Consider the following 21,236-nt stretch of genomic DNA (forward strand, 5'->3'; position numbering starts at 1 on the left):
AATCTCTGTAAAGTTTTTAAGTGATAGATTGAAAATGTTGGATCGGGACTATGTGAAAGAGTGTTTAATTAAAATCCAAGTAAAAAGAAACAATTTTAATTAAATTAAACCGAGGATTTTTAGCGTATTGGAAAAGAGCACTTTTATTAATTGCATTTTAAAACACTTTTCAAAGCATTTTTCAACAATTCCTTCGAAAAATACGTTTGTCTTATTTTATAATTATTTTGTAGAAAGAGACTATATGGGAGTGTTCACTTATGATGTCGCGTACCAAGGGCCAGGGGGGGGGGGTATTGTCAAGCGTGACAAATCGTGACATATATGTTGGAGGGGGGGTCATTCTGCGCGTGATGTTACGGAGGGTTTTCTTGTTTTTAATTCGCAAACTGAAAAGTATTAAGTCGACATATCGCATAGCTGTTTGATATGTTCTTTGAGAAGAATAAAAGTGTTAATAATCAGGTTTATATTTTTGATTATGTTCACGTGACATTTGATTCCCATATTTGAGAAGATTCCGAACATTTTTTTATAATTATTTTAAAAAATGAGAAAGAGGGGGGGTCGAAAGAACGTGATGTAATATTATAGATGGGGGACTCGTCAATCCGTGACTGAGTGTGACAAGGGGTATGGAGGAGTAAACAAGCTTGAAATACATCAGAATTTTTAAGATCAAGTAAAAAACTATAATTATTTTTGATAAAAAAGTTTTCTGTTTCTAAAATAAAAAAGATTGGAGATGCCGGGGATCGAACCCGGGGCCTTTCACATGCAAAGCGAACGCTCTACCACTGAGCTACATCCCCGTGATTGACTGACTTCGTTTTTTCAAACGGCCACATTGCATTAAAAGTTGACCTTCATTCAGCCTTCAGTTTACCACGAGCGACACGCGACATACTTTTTTATCTGCCTCTAAAAATTCTGCTTAAGGATTGAATAAACATTGACATTTTTTAATCGGTGATTATGAATTGAACGTTAAACAAATATTTTTATACACATACATTATTATTCAATATTCGAAGAATAAACATTGTTCAAGAACAAGAAAAGAATAATAATACTTAACAATAAATCAAAGTTGAATTGAATTTTAAAGTCCCTTTTGAAATTTTTTTGTCTAATTATTTTTAGAATGTTTTCCCTCAGATGTCACTGTATAGGATTATCTTAAGTAACATTAGATTGGTATCGTGACTGTGGGTGTCGATATGTGAAATTTCAAGGAGGAAATCGTCTGTAAATTATCTTTTATGTGTTATCAATGTATGCTTGAGATGAGGAATTGTGATAAAACCACAAAATGGTTTCCCACGCCTAAGAACAACTGAGCGAATCTGTTTTAATAGTAAGACGTAAGTACATAGTATATGGTTATAATGAGTAGCCTCATTGCAGAATGTATACAAGCACATGTATTTTATAAGCATTTGGCAGTGTATTCCTATATATTGAATCATATACAAACACCATGCTCTTGTTACTATGAACGAAACTATGAAGTGGAAGGACGAGATGGTGATCTCATAACAGGGAAAGGAGAAAGTGTTTCGCGCCATAAATTTCCTCATGAAAGTCACGGTTACGTTATACATTTCTCAATCGATCACAAACGGGCAATTAGTAGTAATGGATCGGCTTGACGACTTGGCGCGTGCCCTGACCACATCAACATGTTTGGTGCATCGCATTGCTTATCTGTTAGCCTAAAAGTAGTCATTTGCGAATTTCGTAAGGGGTTTTCCGTAATTTACGTAAGACGTTTAAGGAGTTAGGGGGTCAGGGGATTCCTTACTAAATCTTACTAAGGGAAGGGGGCAGTCAATGATTATCTTACGTAAGATTAAAATTGCTCATTCATGATTAAAAACCGTAAAAACGCGTCGTCGCTTGTAACAGTGATGAATCGTATTTGAATTGTCCATTATCACGAACGATGGAAAAATGAGGTATTTTCACTTCAATCACCAGCTAACTTCACTTCGTTGATTGCTGAGGAGAAAACGATGGACCAAATGCATGGGCTTCGGTCAATTTTTGCCTTATTTTGCTGATATCTTCGTAAAAACTATCTTTTTTTCAATATAAGTGTATTTTAAACATAGTTTTTATTTGTTAAGAACTAATTAATATATAAAATTATATTTAATTTAAATAAATAAATAATAAATTTCATAAAATAAAGTTTTGTCCTGTGCATTTGGTACATTGTTTTCCCCTCAGCATTCAACAAAGTAAAATTATGATGTAAATATTTGAAAACACCAAATCAAACCATTCTTCGACCGACAATGCAATAATGAATTGTAGAAAAATTCTTTCTTCTGTCTTACGGTCACGGCAAAATAAAAACAAATTAGAGCTATCAATTCAACTCCATTTATTTTTAGTATAAAAATTAAAACTTCGACGACGTTTCGGCATCACTGCGTTTTAATTTTTGTTCTAAAAATAAATGGAGTTGAATTGATAGCTCTAATTTGTTTTTATTTTGCCGTGACCGTAAAACAGAAGAAATAATTTGTCTGCAATTCATTAAAGTAAAATTAGTTGACGATGAAGTGAAAATGCCTAATAGCGGTAACGATTGATAGTTATCGACCTCCGAGCGGGTCAACTTTTCTTTTGTTTATTCGGCTATTTTCAGTTTAATGTGACATGTAAACAGTGAAAAAATGTGGAATGCATTCAAAGATTGTTCAAATTTAGCAAGAATAATATTAAATTAGTCGTAAGTACGCTGCAGTGAGGGCCTGTACTTGACTATTAAAAAATGAAAAAAAAACAAATTTTCGAAAAAAATTGCGCTTACCCCCTTTATTTTTTTCGCACTTCATTTATGCTTAGCTTTTCAAATCGTGGGTCGAGTGTTCGTCAAATAAAACTCGACAATCATGTCAAAAAGAAATAACACCGGCTCCCAGTAGAACGGCGGTAAATCATTCTTATGACCACAAATGCACCCCCTCCCCCATACTATTTATTTATTTTAAGTAGAACAAATATTCGTTTGAATTTCCGATTCAAACATGTGTGTTTTGTATATAATCCATATTCAATAAAGAAGAAAGTTTTTATCGTACAGTTTAATTTAGCTGGAGAAATTTTATTTTTAATTTCCTCAATGTCAATATAATTTATGCGCCCGTAGAGTTTTCACATGTCTCGTATGAAAGTGGCTTCATATATTAAGATGGTCATATTAACTTTTATTATCCCTTTTTTACAGCATAATAATAAGTCATAATATAAGCTTCACAGGTGACCTATTAAAATTCTATTATAAGAGATATAATTCAATTAAAAAGTATAATTATTACACAATTAGCATACGAAAAAAATTCTAATTCGGAAAAAAGGTGACTCATTAAGTTTTTTGTTTAAATTATGAAAAGTGATTCGGTATTAAGGAACCAAAAAAACTCATCCTTAACTAATGTGGAAATTTTTTATTTTGATTTGTGAAAGTGACGTTTTATAAAAACCCTTTCTTTACGTAAGAAATCTGGGATTTATAGCTGCACTAATTATATATTCATTCTGAGTGTGAGGGTGAGTTTTTTGGTTTTTCTAAATTTGATTATTTCTGGATCCTCTATATTTTTTTAGTTTGATATTTTGGGTTTTGTAATATGACAAATTTGTCGGTCAAAATTCAGCACAAGTTTGGGTTTTACGAAATAATAATTTTTTTAACTGATCGGTTTTTGGACCTTCACTTAAATGCACCAAATTGTAATATTTCAAGCCGCATAGCACACCCTTCCGTTTAGCGTTAGTAATAAATTGCGATGGTACAAAAAAAAACTTTTTTCAAAAATTGTGCCCGTAGTTTTAAATTTTTCGAAATACAGTTTACGGCACAATTGAGCACAAGTCCAGCACAATTTAGCACAAGTTTTATTTTTCTGAAATATCAAGTTTATGGTTTTACATAGTAAAAATAAATACTTAAAGTTATATTCGACTTAATTTCAGATTTGACTTGAATTAAGGAAGTACCTGAATTTAAGTGTACAAACTATCTTGAATAAAGCACTAACTTTTCTTATATGAGAAATCAGCATTTTTCTACTGGAATAAAGTAAAGTATCCTCCTAAATTTCAATATTCAGTGCTGAAAGTAAGTTCAAGGCAACCTGAAATAACCTTTAAGGCTTTCGTCACCTCAAATAAAGGAATATACCTTTCCTGAATTTTAGTTTCGTACTACCTTGTATGACATATTCAATGGTTGAACCAAACATAATTTTGTTGATTAACTCAAATCGTTTTCTAAGTTTTTATAATATATTTTAAATTCTGTTTCCAAAGTTTGACTACCTACATGCGCTCTTCCATCTCAAGATAGTTTGAACATTTATTTATCTTGGTTGCCTGAAGTTTGTAACTATAATGGTTCCTCAATTTACAGAAATAAAATCTTTATACATTTTACGAAACAGAAAATACATTTGAGAAGTGTGATGCTGTTCCAATAAAAAATTAATTTTTGACCTTTTCATTATTTATGATTGAGAAAGTATTAGAATCGTTCGAAGCTTCACACCTCAATTTTTCCACGGATATCCATGTTTTGCGACACCCTGTTGCCGAAATTCAAGTTTTGGCGATGGCTTCTGTCTTCTGTATGTATGTTTGTATGAATGCATGTATGTATGTATGTCTGTCTGACTGTTCTTAGTTCAGTAGACACGATACCTCTAAAAAAATAAACGCATCAAATCGAGCTTTTCTTGATGGGACTCGTCTTTTTGATTTTATAAATAGAAAATACTACGAATAAGTCAAAAATTCTAATTTGAAGCCAAACGACGACAGACACATAAAAAAGTTTAACTTGCGAATTTTAGCTTTTCAAAAGACTTAGAATTTTTCCCTCGCACATTTTTGATAAGTCTTATTATTTTTATTTTATTTATCGAAAATAATATGAAAAAAATCGAAAATTAACATTTTTGGCCAAACGACGAGGGATACGGAAAAAAGTTTCAAGATGGAATTGCAGCAACTAAATAGTCCTACAAAATCTATTTTAAGAATTTTTTATAGGACTTATCATTTTAGTTTTATTTATAGAAAACACTATGAAAAAGTCGGAAATTAAAATTTTGAGCCAATCGACGCGAAAACGGGGAAAATTGTTTTGATGTGTTTTAGCTTTTACAAATACATACCAAATTTCTTTTAACCATTTTTCGACAGTAATAGTCGTTCTCTTTATTTATCAAAATAGATATGCAATAATCGAAAAGTCGAATATTACGCCAAAAGACGCGAGATACGTAAAAAAGTATAAAAGAAGATTTGTGCACGGAGAAAAATGGATGTTCAAACGTAACATCCAGCTTTTCAGGGTTAACATATTTTATGTTTAACTATAACACAACAATCTAGATGTTTGAAGTTAACATCTGTAAATATTAAAAAGTAATATGTTACTATGGAACATCCAAAATGTTTAACTGAAATATCGGAGATATTACAGTTATGGTTATGTCAAATAAGGGCTGTAAATATTTTAGGAGTTTACTTACTTCTAGTAATTCAGGGAATTAATTGATAACTTATTTGTGTATTTAAAATTAAACTTTAATGTTCTTGCATGCACGAAAAACCTATAAAGGGTGTAAAATGTCGATCAGATGATACATGCAGTCAAGTTGAGGTTATGTGTAATATTTTCAATGCAAAATAAAAAATAAAAACGCGATAAGCAAGCGAAAAACGAATGATATGTAATGTGCAGTTAAGATTCTATCTATTTTAGGTTATTAGAACTCAAATTTGATTTTAAATTTATAAGCATTTTGTCAGATGTGTTCATGTCAATATAATGATATAACCTGCAATTTAAGATCATACTTCCCTTGTTTATACAGACAGAAGCCGTTATCCAATTTTAATTAAGGATGGCAGTAATTCTTATTCTTTTGAAATGTTACAAAATTGTAATATTCTGCAATTGTAATATTGAAAATATAGAAGCGACAAATTTAGTTAAGAGATTTTAATGCGCAATGAGCATGCGCTAGGGCGATTTTAACATCGGAATGTGTTTCAGTTTAACATACAAATATTTTTACCCCTAACATCTCAAAAAGATAGTAGATGTTTGGTATGCATATCTGCATGATAGGTGGTACAATCTTACCCTTTGAATATCTACATTTAAACATCCATTTTTCTCCGTGTGGGAGTTTTTTTTATCCATCAAAAATGCTATGAACAAAAAAATTCTATTTTCAGTATAAACAGAACGAGATAATAACAACAGAACAATTCAACTATGAACTATACTTAATTACTTATGAAATTCAGAATATGAATGTGCATAGAAAAACTGGCATGTAAAAGAGATGTTTATGCTGAAGTTTCATTCAAGCATTCAGAGAGAAAATAATAATTATCCAAATGTGAAGCGCGATATCCGACTGATAATCCGATTGATTTACATATTTACTCGTCAATCAATAAAAATTCACAAGATAATGTATAAACCACAAGAATATGATGTTGCATCGGTTTGTTTAGCGCGTGCATAGATGGAAATATATGTATTATTTTCTATAAGCGACTTGCGTGCAAAACGAATTTTCTCTTTATTTTTGTTACGATTCATTATGCATAATATACCTTAAGAAATTGTTGACTTCAAATTAATATAATTAAGGCTGATGATAATAAAATGTTGTAATAAAAAAAACTGATTGAATGATAAAAGTTTAAATATAATAGACAAAATATTTCTGCTAATTCAACCGCCTGTGTGGTTAACTGAAATCTAAGGTTTCACCCTTATAGAAAACAATATGTGTATATTACATCAATAAAGAAGCTGTGTTTGCAATTGAATCTTGGAAGCGATTTATTCGAAGAAATCGTATTATTTTGAATGTAAGACCCGATTAATTATAAAAACCAGTTTCCTGACTGGAGGTTAGTAATACGAATTGTCGTGGGAGCAGGATATTTTATAATCTTTTCGAGTTCGGCACTCAGCAGAAAGTGGAAAGCCTTTCTCCTTTAAGTTTATAACGTCAATTAATCGCAAATTATTATAATTGCTGCATACTCAATCCATGAAATGCAATATCGATTTTTTTATTATTATAAGATTGAGAGGTAAAGTCTAAATTACTAGTTTTTACGAGACTAAGAACTAACACATTTTCTAGAATTTGAATTTCCTTTGTCTTTCCTGAAAACCTTAGGGAATTCACTTTCAGTAAAATATGTCCTCTTGTGACAGAAGGATGTTTCTTGATGTAAATTGAATTTCCTCTTAAATTTAAGGTTAAGTGGAATATCATTTGCATAAAAAAGAATCTTTTTGCAGCAAACATTTTACATTTGCGACAAACTTCACCAAATCTTGCAGCTAAATGATAAGGTTTGTGTAAAAGAGATTTTTGCATGCTTCAAAACAAAACAGACAAGAGGGCGATGCTTTTGTTTTAAGACAACGTTTTCTGTGAGTGCAGAAAGCTACATTTTGCTCGCTGGCAACTGTATTTTCATTCTTAACGATAGTTGAAACAAACTTTCTTCGGGGCAATCTGTCGAAGAAAAGTGTTTCTGTCTGACCATTGGTGCGGACACACTGCGCAAGTGCATAATAATTCATGTAACACGCACGAAAGGCAATGCGGAAGCTTTTTATCCATTTCCGCGACTTCCTCATTACTTTGGAGAGGATCGGACGGAATCTAGTTTTTCTATTGCAGACACTTGCTAATTGCACGTTTCTACTATTCGTGACGCACCTTGTCTTTACTTTATGGGAATAGTGAAGTGCAAGTTTAAGAGAAAACTGTTTTTGTTGCCTTTGTGGAAATTCATCGATTCCATTTAAGAACAGTTCTCATTAATTTTACTTGCAAAAAATGTGGAAAATTGTATTAATGTTTGTTTAATAGATACTTAAATAATTTAAAAATTAATCATATCTATACGCTAACTACTATTAGGCGTGTGCAATGGATTGTTCGAATGTTCGAACAAACCACTGCACACATCTATTAACTATGTACCTGAATAATTAAAAAAAGGACAGCATTAACGTTTTTCAATTATTTTGGTTTCAGGTGAGAAACTTCTCTATGTTAAAATATTTTGGCGAAACTTTGATTCAACCTGGATGGCCATGAAAAGAAGGTAATGAATATTCAATTCAGGTTCAGTCGTGACATTCTAAAGTTAGTATTAAACAAAGTATACTATTTTTACGAAAACTGCAGTATGATTGATTTATAATTCATTGTCTGATATCTCTTTTATCTATTTCGCTTATTTGCGTCAATTTGTAGATTGTCAGTATTAATGGATTCCTTCAAACACTAACAACATTCATTCAATTCAAACAATTGCTCCGGAAACGGATATTTCCGATTAAAATTTGCATGTATTTTCATTGTACTTTCGACTCATTATCTAACGAGAATTGATGGCGCACGTACGATGCGATCGAACGACCTTGCAAGGAAGAAAACGAAAGTGCTGGATAGGATGGGCTGTGAGCGAAATTTCGATCACAACGTAACCCGAAGCTGTCGTACCATCTTAAATACTTTAAGTGAAAAGATGGTGTTGCATTTTCGACCGGTTTATGTTGGCAAAATATACAGCGATTGTGGTAAAAATAGACAAAGATCAAAAACACGTGGCACGCATGCAACGGTGCACGATTTTTTATAGGTACTAAAATTACTTAATGATCTTTGTTTTGTCAGATCTGTGTAGAGAAATTACTATATAATTTGTGTCACATGGAGGTAGTAGTTAGTGCATGTATTACGCAAATTATTACGAGAGCGTGTAGAATAACAATGTAACTTGAATCCTCATGTTTTCTTCCTACAAGTGTTTGATTTTGAAAATATAATTATAAATCATGATAGTAAACAGCTTTATTTAAAAAAATAAATCAGTCATAAATTAAACTTTGATCAAATGTTTCACGGAAAAAAGTAAATCTTGTATGGGCTAAAACTACAAAAAGAACTATAAGAACTATCAATTCTACCTTTTCAAACTCTAAGAGAAATTTGTAACCCTGTGTGTGGCTTGACGGACTCTCACGAGTATGCAAATAAGTGTATTTTGAGAAATATTACAACCTGTTTTGTTCTTCATTCTCTTTTCATCTCAAGTAGCGTCCAGTCACGGATTTGCCTTTAGTTATTCAGTATAAGTAGACATTGTTTGGTTTGCTTGAATGACACTAGCTAGTAAACAAGCGATTAATAAATTGTTCAGGAGCATTAAGAAGTGATTGATTGGGCTGATTTTTAAATTGTACGGTTTTTTTTTAGATGCAACTTTACGGAAAATATTACTTTCTAAACTTCTCGTAATGCCAATTTGTTTCGATTATACGTCTGCTTCTGTTTTCAATTGAATGGAATCAATTGTGGATGTTTTTGCATTGCTTCATCGGATCTCTCTATTCCGAGTGAAATGGTGAACAAATTAATTTGTTCGTTTCGATTCTTTGGTTTAAATACAATGTTTTCGATAGCAATAATTTACACGTTTCAAGTAGAAACAACGATAGTACAAAGGAAAATATAAATGGAGAATAGTTTTTTTAGGACAGATACCTGCTTCAAGGTGTCATCGATGTAAAAACAGTTGGTTGAGTGCTTCCTTCGTCGGTTACTTAGACTTAGGATCTTGACCAACTTCCGTAAATTGGCGTCCTTGACGGAATCCTCAGTGGTTGATGTTCACTTTCCTTTTTGAGGTAATTTTAGTGAGGTTCGCGAATGCGTCACTCACTAACAAACGGAGAATTAAAATATTGATCACTTTTAAATAACGGGATACATAGCACCAGTCACTGAATTTGAAATAAAATTAATGAAATTTAGCAACTCATGATGAAGACGAACTTCAACTTTAATTTACATACAAAATTAACGGAAACTTAGTCACAATTTGGGTGCAATTTAGCAAATTATAGTTAAAATGAACACGAGTCCGATTTGGAAATCGTTTTTCTCGATAGATTTTCTTTATTAAAAATGATGGATGGAGGTTGTGCCGGTAGCACATGATCCGGATGGGTTCGAGTGATAAATAGATGTCGTGATGGGCCAGTAAGATCTAATCAGGCTCAAATTGATAGGTCAGGTCGATCGAAAGAGCGGTACGGTAATGTGCGGATATCCTAACGTCTGTCTCCCAGGCCAACTCTGTTTCTTCTCGTCTTTCTTGAAGTCAAAGCCTCCGTTGAGCTTCGGCAGTGAAAGTCTATTTTCTTCCTGCCAGTTACCTCTGCACACCTACCAATGCGGTAACCATGGTCACCGAACGTGGTCCCGGCCGTTCCCTCTGCACCGATTACATGTAACCATTTACCATTTTAGCGAGAATATGTTTCCGGGACATCTGAGCGTCTACGTGCCTTTTAACACGTTGGATGTCCCACGCATAGAATCTTTTCAAAATTTTGAAATCCATTTTATCATATTGCATACTGAAATAGAGAATAGACAATTCTAGTTGCCTATATTTATTTCTTAAGTATTGTGTTCATGGCACTTAAAAAGTAAGTAGAGAACTTTGCAATTTAAATCTCGCGCCAATATTTGTCGAAATCATAACGCCAGTGTTCGCGAAATTCTTTTTCACCTTTAAAAATGATAAGGAATATTTTTTTTTAACAAACGTCTTTACATCGTGCACTGTATAAACAAAGTATTATTTCAGGGCTAGTTTCAGGTATTACAATAAGACAAAAAAGAAACAGTCTCGATTGGTACTAAAATGATATCACTGGTGGGAATCCGCATTCATTTGTTTCACATTAAAAATAACAGCATAAAGTTATTATATTCAAACACAGGACACAAAATAGTGATACCATGAAAAGAGATCTCCACTTTCTAAATTTGAATCAGTTAAGATTTTACTAATTTCAATAAGTAGCTCAGTTCTAGCTATGAAACAGTTCTTTTTTACTAATGCGTCAGTATCAATTATTAACTTATCAGTAAAAACTACTGATTCATAGCTAGAATTGAGCCACTAATTGAAATTGAGCATTTTAGCTGATTCAAATTGAGAGAGAAGTTTTTACAGTGTGCTTTTACAGAATTTTGAAATTACTATGAGAAAAGACTTAAATCGTAAATCCTTATAATTATGTAGAAAAGTATTTTTTACCTACAAGGTGACTTTAGTTCTAATATTCGCTGTTCATTATTGAAAAATATATATTCGGTCATTAGTTTGGCAAATACATTCACTAGATATAGAAAGTAAAAGTCACAATCTCTCAAATATTTCCTTCAGATTTATCTTGTCAAGTTAACAAAGAGGAATTTTTTCATATTTCAGGTTAAAAGCAGCACATGTGAATTTAAGTTTAACTGTTTTCGCCCGGCTACATCCCATTTTTGTTCTAATTCAACAGTCTCTCGCGTTTCTCTTGACCTCGACCTACTTTATGCCTTTAGTTTTATCACATATTTACATCTAGAAATTTATTTTTTTTTATTTTAATTAATTCAATTCAATTTAATACAATTTATTCTCGATGTATATCTCTGGTTTTTACAAATTAAGCATTCTCTGGAGAGAGGGCAATCCTGAAAAAAAGTTCATTCAATTTTCATGGCATTTACGGATATTGTAGTATCTATCGACCCAGGATACTGCGTGCAAATGGATTTGCCGAGTTGGTGTGCGATTGCTACTCACGCACATGTAGACTATTTTATTTGAAATGTATGTCCGGCTCACAAAAAAATAGATAGCACCAGTTAGATAAATTTTATTTCTAACTTCGAATGTTGGGGTTTGCAGTAAATTTCCCTACCTTTCATAAAAAAGAAATTAAATTTTCATAATAAAAGTATAATAAAAAAATTTGGCTAAAACGGAATCTCAAAAATCTTTATATTTTCTTTACTTCTTATCCCTAAAGGTAATTATGGGATCGGACAAAGATTGTTGATTAAATTCTGTGGTTTTCATTAGAAAGCTTGAACAATAACACAGGGCCACAAAAAAAAGTTGTCTGAACTGTGTACGAGACTACTGTATCCTTATGTATTTTGAGCCGCTGAATCCGAATCCGATCTCGGAATTGGGACTTAACAGTAGAAATTTCGCCTTGGCTAGGGGAAAAGTAAAAAATCTAGGGAATTCTGGAATTTGCGGAGGTAATAATTGTAAAAAAACAGAATGTCTGTACTTTGCAGCTAATAAATGCACTTTTATGTATTTTGTGCCGCTGAAACCAAATCTGACCTCAGAAATTCCCCTAGGCGTCAGATTTTTTCCCTAGCCTAGGAGAAAAACTTAAAATCAAGATTATTCAGGGACCAGCTAATTCAATATTTGTACGATGGCATGGTGATACGAACCTTTATGTATATTGAGTAGCTACATTTAAATTTTACCCCAAAATCAATCTGCCGGGTGTCATATTTCCCCTAGCCTGCGGGAAATAGTAGAAATTAAGAAAAACTTACGGTTTTACGCAAGATATGTTCACAGTAAAAAGAAATCCTTAAAATTTAATTTGACTCATTTTTAGGATTGCCTTAAATTCATTAGGTAACGTAATTTATGATATTGAGGTAAACGTAAAGTCAGACTGTCTTGGCGGATAGTAATTTAAGGTCGAAAATGAACGTAAAAGCCGCATGACTGATCAAAAATTTCATATTAAGTGTGTAATAGCAGAAAGTCTGTAGCAACGGAGATGAATTTCATCAGATGCGGGCGGAACTCGCATTTACTTTTTTAAATTCAGTCCTCTCAATACGAAAATGCATCTCGATCGCCGTACTCCCTGCCATGACTGCCTGAATCTCCGCATTATAGACCTTACTTTGCAAACAAAAGAAGGTGCACTTTGGCACACTTGATTCAGTAAAGTGTGCGGACTTTAAGTTTTTAGGCTAATGCTGACTTGCGGCCGTCGCGTTCTTCTTTTGATCACAACTTAAATTCCATCGCTATATTAGCGGACCACAATCTAGATGTTCAAATTTAACATCTGTAGATCTTAAAAAGGGAGATGTTACTCTCTAATATCCGATATATTACATGTATGGTTTTCAAATAACGCATGTAAATATTTGAGGAGTTTACTTATTTATGGCCATTTAAGGAATTATTTGATATTTTATTTGTGAATTTCAAATTAAACTTTAATGTTCTTACACAAACGAAAAACAGATAAACGGTATGGAATTTCGATCAGATAATACATTCAGTCAAGTCGAGGATATGTTTAATATTATTTATTCAAAATAAAAACGGGGGTAAGTAATCGGAGAGCGAGTGATCTGTAATCTGAATTTAAAATTTTATCGACTTTAAGTTACTTAAACTAAAATTTTATTTTAAATTTATAGACATTTTGTCAAGTGTCTCAATAAATCTGAAACTTAAGATCATTGTTCCCATCCTTAGACAGAAATAAGTCGTTATCCAATTATATTTAAGGATATCTAATTTTCATTCTTTGGAAATGTTCAAAAATTGCAACATTCCATAACTTTAATATTGAAAATATATAGTTGTCAAATATAGTCGTGAAATTTCAATGCGCGATGCGCATGTGCTCAGACGTTTTTCACATATGAATGTGTTTCAGTTAAACATGCAAATATTTTTACGTCTAACATCTGAAAAGATGGTAAATGTTTGGCATAAATATCTGCTTGATACGTATGGGAAAAATTGTGGCACTAAATAGTGAGTCTATGTCAGTTTCCAGCCTTCCAACTCGAAATACGAAAAGATTTTTTATTTATTCGTCGTTTTTTGTGGACGTATATGTACTCTGCGTAAAACCTTAAGCTTCATTTTAATTTTCCAGTTTTTCCCTAGACTGGAGGAAAGCAAAAACTCTGTAGAAACGTTCTTAGGCACACTTGTACTAAGCGACCCGAGAAACACGAAGAATTTATATTTATTCACAAAATGTAATCAAACTTAGTGTACGCGAACATAGTCTGCGTGAAACCCTAAGTTTTTTTTTCAATTTTCTTCTAGTTCCTTAGGCTAGGGGAAATATAAACATAAATCGTAAGACATAAAATAAACATAAAGCGGCTCAAAATACATAAAATTGCATTTCTAATCAACAAAGAACCGGTATTCTGTTTGTTTACAATTACCCCCTTCGCAGATTCCAGAATTCCCTAGATTTTTTTATTTTTCCTAGACAAGAGGAAAAATTTACCATTAAATCCCAATTCTGAGATCGGATTCGGATTAAGTGGGTGAACATACTTAAGAATACACTAGTCTCGTATACAGTTCAGATAATTTTTTTTAGGCCTGTGTAATTTGCAATAAAAACCTACGTTTTAAATTAAAAATAAAATTAATCTAACCTAAGCTACCTATTTTTAAGCAAACCGGATACTTTTTTAAAGTAAATAGTCTACCTGCGCGTGGGTGGCAATTGCACACTACATCGACAAATCATTTTGCATAGTATCTTGGGCCGATATATACTAAAACATACGTGTATACCATGAAAGTCGAAGACATTTTGTTTGACGGTGGCCCGCCTCCAGAGAATGCTTCAGATATGGGTGTTTCCACAGAAAGTGTAATTTTTCTGTCACACTGCTTTTATAATGAATCCTACACTTAAAAATTCAAGTTATACACAACGAAATTTGCATGCTATTAGAGTAGACCACAGGCTAAAAATTTATTAGATGTGACATTGCATTTTGATTTCAGAGTCTACTATAAATCCCAGTCATGACATCGGTTTTACGATTCTAATGTACAAGTGTCGAAAGTGCGCGCATCTACCTAGGGTCAAATTCCTTGGATTTTTCTTACATTTAGACTTCAGAAAGAAAGCATATAAAAGAATAGGGAGTGCTGCTATAATTCTCCATGCCACGTCAAAAAATCTTTGTTTTTTTGCTTACCAAAAATAAAGAGTGTTTAGGGTATTTGGTATTAAACAGGTATTTGGAAAATATTGATAAATATTCTCGTAATTTTAATCATTCACGCTGCAGTGGGCATTTGAGCAAACATAAAAAAGAATAACCAACCCGAAATGATCTTCTTTATTTTCCATTTATTCCGTTGAATAATTATATCATTTTGATACATTTCTTCTAATTTTTAACGAACGTCTATTTATTTAAACCATTTTTATTTGCTCAACCAGTGTTGTTGTTGATTACTTAAAAAAAAATGAAATAAAATAGAATACATAAAATTATTTTTCTGACTGTACAGTGTATAGTAAAAACATATTAACAATTTTTTAATTGTTTAAGCAAATATAATTGGTTTAAATAATTATTTTTCCAAAAATATTTTCAAATCGTATATTTTCAATTATACATAATGTTGAATGGTTTCCAGTAGTAGTAAATTCTATTAAAAGCTTTATGTTATTGTTTATACAATTAATTATTGTTTTTGTTTATTTCCTTTAAATTGAGTATGGATGGCTTACATCTTTTTTGGTGCACTATTAAATAAATGATAAACGTCATAAAAATATAAATCATAAAAGTCTATTTATGATTGTATTCTTAATCTTGTAACAATCTTTACCGCAGTTAACTTTTTACATTCAGTGCAATTAGTTTATAATCATTTGAATAATAATACGCACAAGACAAGCAAATTTTGAAATTTACGAAAAAAGTGTAAACGGACGAAAATATTAAACTTCTGGAATCGATTGAAGAACATGAAACAATTATTGGACAAGGAAATTTCAACACTTCATCACGGTGAATTTATGTAATTTTTTCGCGATTTTGAATCTCGACATTTTCTCCTCGCGAAAACGCTTCAGAATTGATGAAGAACCAAGATTAACTGCTAGGCTTAACAATTATCAAACATTTAGCTGTAGTGAATGATACTATTGAAAGAGGTGTTAAATTAATATCGGACTTTAACTGCTTAATAACGAGAAATGAGGATCAAAAACTGACCAAAAATAGTAAAAAAATACAGTAAACTGTTTCCATATATCAGAAAGAAAACATTTTCATTGACCAAAAAATCGAGCGAAAAATAATTTTTTATCAGCGTTGTAATTAGACTGCATATAAAATGGGTTTAGATTATATTTTACAATAGCATTTGAAAGTCTTTTATGAATACCAAGCTGACATACTGAAAGTAACATAATTTAGTACTCCTCAAAATCATTCAATTTTATCTTTAATTCAGGAAATACGATTTTTAAAATATTTTTATGAAGAAGCATTGTTTAAACAAATCCTATTCGTTTAAATAATTAGAAAAAGGTTAATCGATTTCTTCTATACATTGTACATTGAGAAAAAACGTTGTATATATTCTATTTTATTTCATTTTTTTTAAGTTATAAAGAAACTGCTTGAGCAAATAAAAATTGTTTAAACAAACAGAGATTTCTTAAAAATTAGAAGAATTGTATCCAAATTATGTAATTAGTCAATAGAAAGTAGCATAGGCTCACAAATTTGAAAAATTGGACGTATCTTGCTCGATTTTTAGAAATTTTGCAAATAAACAATAATTAATAGTTTATAAAAATACATAATGTTTTTAAAATAAATTTTACTCCAACAATGACCAAACTGTTACATTTCAATCAGAACATAGATTATTTTTTGTATTTTTTGAGAATAAATCATTGTTTAAATAAGTAAAATTTATTTAAACAATTAAACATTGTTTAAAAAATCATGGAAAATATTCAAATTGTTCATTAGTAATTATTTGTATGAAAAATACGACATAAATTGCTAAAAAATAACAATATTATGTAAAAATGTAGTTTTTTCATTTTTGGGTCATATTTATGGAGCTGGGGAGGGGCGGGGTTACCAATAAAAGTTATTCGTATGGTATTATTTCGTAGATACTCCTCTTCCCTCCCTAAAAAACTAAAAACTTGGCACGTTCCGATGAAACTCTGGAGCATGAGTTCAAATTTTCGAAAATCCAAAACTTCCCCATGTTAATCAAATGGGAATTTGAAGTGCCCTATGGCTTATTAATGGCACGTATTTATATTTGAAATTTAAAGAAAAAAATACTGATTCAGTTCTTTCGTAAATAGAAACTTTTGGAGGTTAGTCACGCATTCTTATTGGGGTGGTAGTTATTATACAAAATTAAACTCTTAGAGTCTAGACGCGCGCTCCGCGAACCCAGTCTATCCTTTGTTTGTGCATATAAATCAATCTTTTCGTAATCGTCAATATAACCCCTCATAGTAACTGAATATCCCGCGATAGCCTATTTATATCTCTAGTTATCCTAGGAATATTGTTGGGATATCTGTGGGATATCTACGGGATATTTTCAAATTTTATCTTTTATAAATTCCGGGTTATCTCAAGAATATCAAAATTTCCGCGTTATGTGCATCTTTTTCCGTCCCCTCATTTTAGCTCAGCTTACTTTAGTGAAAGTTTCGGATAGGCATCCATTCCGTACCAATCGAAACTATTTCTAATCATTGCGGTTTCTGGAATCTGTATCTGAAACAAACCAAATTGATGCGAACCAATGCGATGTAATTTCAATCATTCGCAATCCTTTTTAATCATACGTCTATTCCAAATACAATCGGAATGAATCTGTGGGTAACCTGGGAGTTTTTCAATATCTTCCTCAATACGTGCGTCAACACAACTTCAATTCGAATAAATTTGTCAATTCTTTTAAATTATTTGCCCCCCCCCCACCCCTCGGAATGAATCGGAAATTGCATTTGTATCTTTTGTAATTCGGTATTAAATCTAAATAAATCCGAGGCTCATTCAAAAAGTATTTTCAATCATTTTCAAGCCGTGCATACACACCAGATTCAGTCCGAATGAATTTGAAACCAACGTTCAATTCTTTTCATTATACTGGTCTCATTGTAAAATCATTGGAGCACTGATTGTTTTGAAGACGTCAAGCAAATTACTTGATAATTCTTCAGACCTCTTAGTACATAAAGAGCTTTTAATAGCACAAAATTTGTTAAGTGATTTAGATATACCACTAGTAGTCTTGCGCGCGCCTATTTGTCTTTTTATGAAAAAGAATAAACCAAAAGCCTATCTTTTCTATGTTATACATATTTAATTAATGTTGCACAATATTATTATAAAATAATAGAAGGCTCCAAGGGATGAGTTCTGTGCCTGAAACTGTAAGTAATAATTTTATAATAGGATTTTAACAAATTTTGTATTTTTTGGTAGAAAATTAAATTGAACTATTTTATTCCAAATGAGCTTTTTTTATTGAAAATTAATCTACACATAATATTGATGAATAGAATTCATTACAATTTTGTAACTCACGTTGAATAATAAGTTTGTTGCCACTTGGTAAACTCTTCCTAAAAATCTTGGTCAAGTCTCCCCTTTAAAATCTTTCTTTAAAATTGAACTAATAATTATTATATTTCAAATTACATTAAAATTAGTGGAATTATTTATTAAAAATAATACTTTAAACCAATAAATACTTGGAAACTCATCATGTGGGGTGAAGGTGTTGTGAAAAATGTGGTTTATGGAGGTAGATGGAGGGGAAAGGTGTTATAAATGTTTTACAGAAAAATAATCTTTTGACTTAAAAGTTTAAGGATTCGGACACATTTTTTGATTTCCTAACTGACAATTCTTCATGTTCATCACTACGTTTTCGTTTGGAATTATTTTTTTTTTTTAATGCAACTCTTTTTTATTAAAGATTAATTTTTTTTTATTGAAAATTTCGCCATTCAGTTTAAAATTTATATTTGTAGGTTGTAAATTTAAGTATTTGGATAAAAGTTAAACTATTCTGTTGTAAATGCAAATCTTTCATTAAAAACCCAAATTTTTAACAAAATCGTTTACACTGAAAATGAAAAAGTTTAATTTTCAGTTTAAAGAAATTAACGAATTTTCAACCAAATAGTTACATTTTCATCCAAACACCTAACATTTTAACAAAATAGTTAAACTTTGAAATAAGTAGATAAATTTTCAACTAAAATTATGAATGTTTAGCACAAAAAATATCCATTTTCACTCAATTAGTTTAACATTTAACCAAGTAGTCGAAGGCAAACAATTTTCAGTCAAGACAGAAAAAAATTCAACTAAATTGTTGAATATTTTCAAACAAAAATTTCAAAAAACTGTTCCCTTACAGTTTAAAAATCAAGTAATTGGTTGAAATTTCGTCTTTTTTGTAAAACATTAATCTTATTGGTTAAAAATTAATCTTTTGAACATAGAATTTATCTTACAACGAAAAAAAGTTCTCTAAAAATTTAATCCAAAAACAACATAATGAATTCGATCTCCTTCGAAATAATTTTCATAACACTGTTTTTTTGTTGTTGTCGAAAATTAATTTTTTTAACAGAAAATTCAACTATGACATTTTTAGTAGAAAATTAAATTTTAAAATTGAAGTGTGATCTTTTTTCGTTAAAAATCTAACTAATTGTTTAAAAATTTATAGATTTTGTTAGAAATTCGTCTTTTTTAGTAGAAAGTTAATCTTCTTGTTTGAAAATTCATCTTGCTGATTGAGGATTCAACAATTTTTCGGACAATTCTTATTCTTTCAAAATTAATTTATTGAAGTGAAAATTTAAGTTTCTATTTTTGGAAAAAAAATTATTGATATTTTTAATTACAATCTGTTTTTCTAGAGAACTCAGATATCTTCTTTTAATTACACTTATTTAAATTGGAAATAATTTCTTTAACTAAAAACTGAACCATCCTATTTTTCGTTGAATATTAAGTTCATAATTGAAGCTTCATCTGTTTCTGTTTAAGACGAACCTTTTTGATTGAAAATTCAACTATTTTTTTTTCAAATTTCTATATATATTTTTAAAAATTAATTTCTATAATGGTAAAATTTACTTATATTACATTTGGTTGAAAAATGATATTTTTTAGATAAAAATCATATATTTGTTTGAAACTTTCTAGATTTTGTAGAAAACTCGTGATTTTTGGTAGAAAAGTAATATTCTTGGTTGAAATTAATATTTTTCATTAAGGATTCAGTTATTTTAAAAAATTCCTTTTCAGATTGTCAAAAACCAATTTCTTTAAAAGAAATTTCGATTCTACTATTTTTGTTGAAAATTGATATTTTAAATTGAAAATTGACCTTTTTTACTTAATAATACATTTTTTTTATTTTTCTGTTTTGGTAAAAAATTAATCCTTTTGGTTTAAAGTCGATCTTTTTTCGTTAATGATTGATCTATTTGGAAACAAATTCATCTGTTTTCATACAGTATTTGGAAATTCAGAATTTTGTTGAAAATTCGTCATTCGTGGTAGAAAAATAAACTTCCTAATTGAAATTTCATCTTTTTTTGGAGGATTCTATTATTTTGTTAAAAATTCCTTCCTCTGCGAAAAATTAATTTATTTAAGAAGAAATTCGATTATACCATTTTTGATAGAAAAATGATATTAAAAAAATGGATCCTTTTTTGTTAAAAATGTATATTTTTAAACCGTCTTTTTCAAGTAGGAAATTAATCTTCGAGGTTGAAAATTCATCTTTTTCTTTGAGGGTTCAATTTTTTTTTTAATTCCTTCATAGTTAGTTAAAAATTAATTTATGTAAGATAAAATTGGATTATACCATTTGTGCTAGAGAATTGATATTTGAAAGTAAAAATTGATCTTCTTTAGTTGAAAATTCAACCTTTTGTTTGAAAAAGTACATATTTCTATAAAAATTCAGGTTTTTCGTAGGAAATTAGTCTTCTTGGTTGAAAATTTATCTTGGTGATTAAGAACAAGACTATTAAGTTGCACATTCCTTTTTTTTGTTAAAAATTAAATTCATTGACTGAAACTCTAACAATCCCACTTTCGGTGAAACATTGAAATTTCAAATTAAAAATTGATATTTTTGTGTTAAAAACTCAATTATTTGTTTCAAACATCGTCTTTTCTATATAAAATTGATGTTCTTGATTGAATATGTATCCGTTTGTTTGAAAGTTCAACTGTGTATTATCAAATTCATCTATTTTGATAAATTTCAACTAATTTGTTGAAAATTTATTTGTTTGTTGTTAAATATTAATTCTTTTAACTAAATAGTAATAATCTTATTTCTCGTTCTATATATTTATATTTTTAATTAAAAATTTATCTTTTTTAGTTAACAACTCCACTATTTATTTAAAATTTTATCTTTTTGATTGAGGATTCAGCTATTTTATTAAAAATTTAAATGTACAATTTTAG

At 30.4% G+C, this 21,236-nt stretch overlaps 2 protein-coding genes and 1 non-coding gene across 4 annotated transcripts in view; 1 reads left to right on the forward strand and 2 right to left on the reverse strand.

Moving 5' to 3' along the window:
- Positions 1-10,185, reverse strand: part of LOC117166829 (glucose dehydrogenase [FAD, quinone]) — a 20,704-nt gene extending 10,519 nt beyond the window's left edge. For both annotated transcript variants that reach the window (XM_033351162.1, XM_033351161.1), the window contains exon 1: positions 9,612-10,185. The gene's annotated coding sequence lies outside the window, so the exon portion shown is untranslated. The remainder of the gene's footprint in view (positions 1-9,611) is intronic.
- LOC117166834 (flotillin-2) overlaps positions 1-21,236 on the forward strand; it is a 342,246-nt gene that overhangs the window by 60,037 nt on the left and 260,973 nt on the right. The gene's annotated exons all lie outside the window — the stretch shown is intronic.
- Trnaa-ugc lies at positions 741-812 on the reverse strand. Its single transcript has one exon. It is a non-coding gene; the product is annotated as a tRNA-Ala (tRNA).

This window comes from Belonocnema kinseyi, chromosome 2, assembly GCF_010883055.1.
Source record: "Belonocnema kinseyi isolate 2016_QV_RU_SX_M_011 chromosome 2, B_treatae_v1, whole genome shotgun sequence".
In the NCBI taxonomy this organism is placed as follows: domain Eukaryota; kingdom Metazoa; phylum Arthropoda; class Insecta; order Hymenoptera; family Cynipidae; genus Belonocnema; species Belonocnema kinseyi.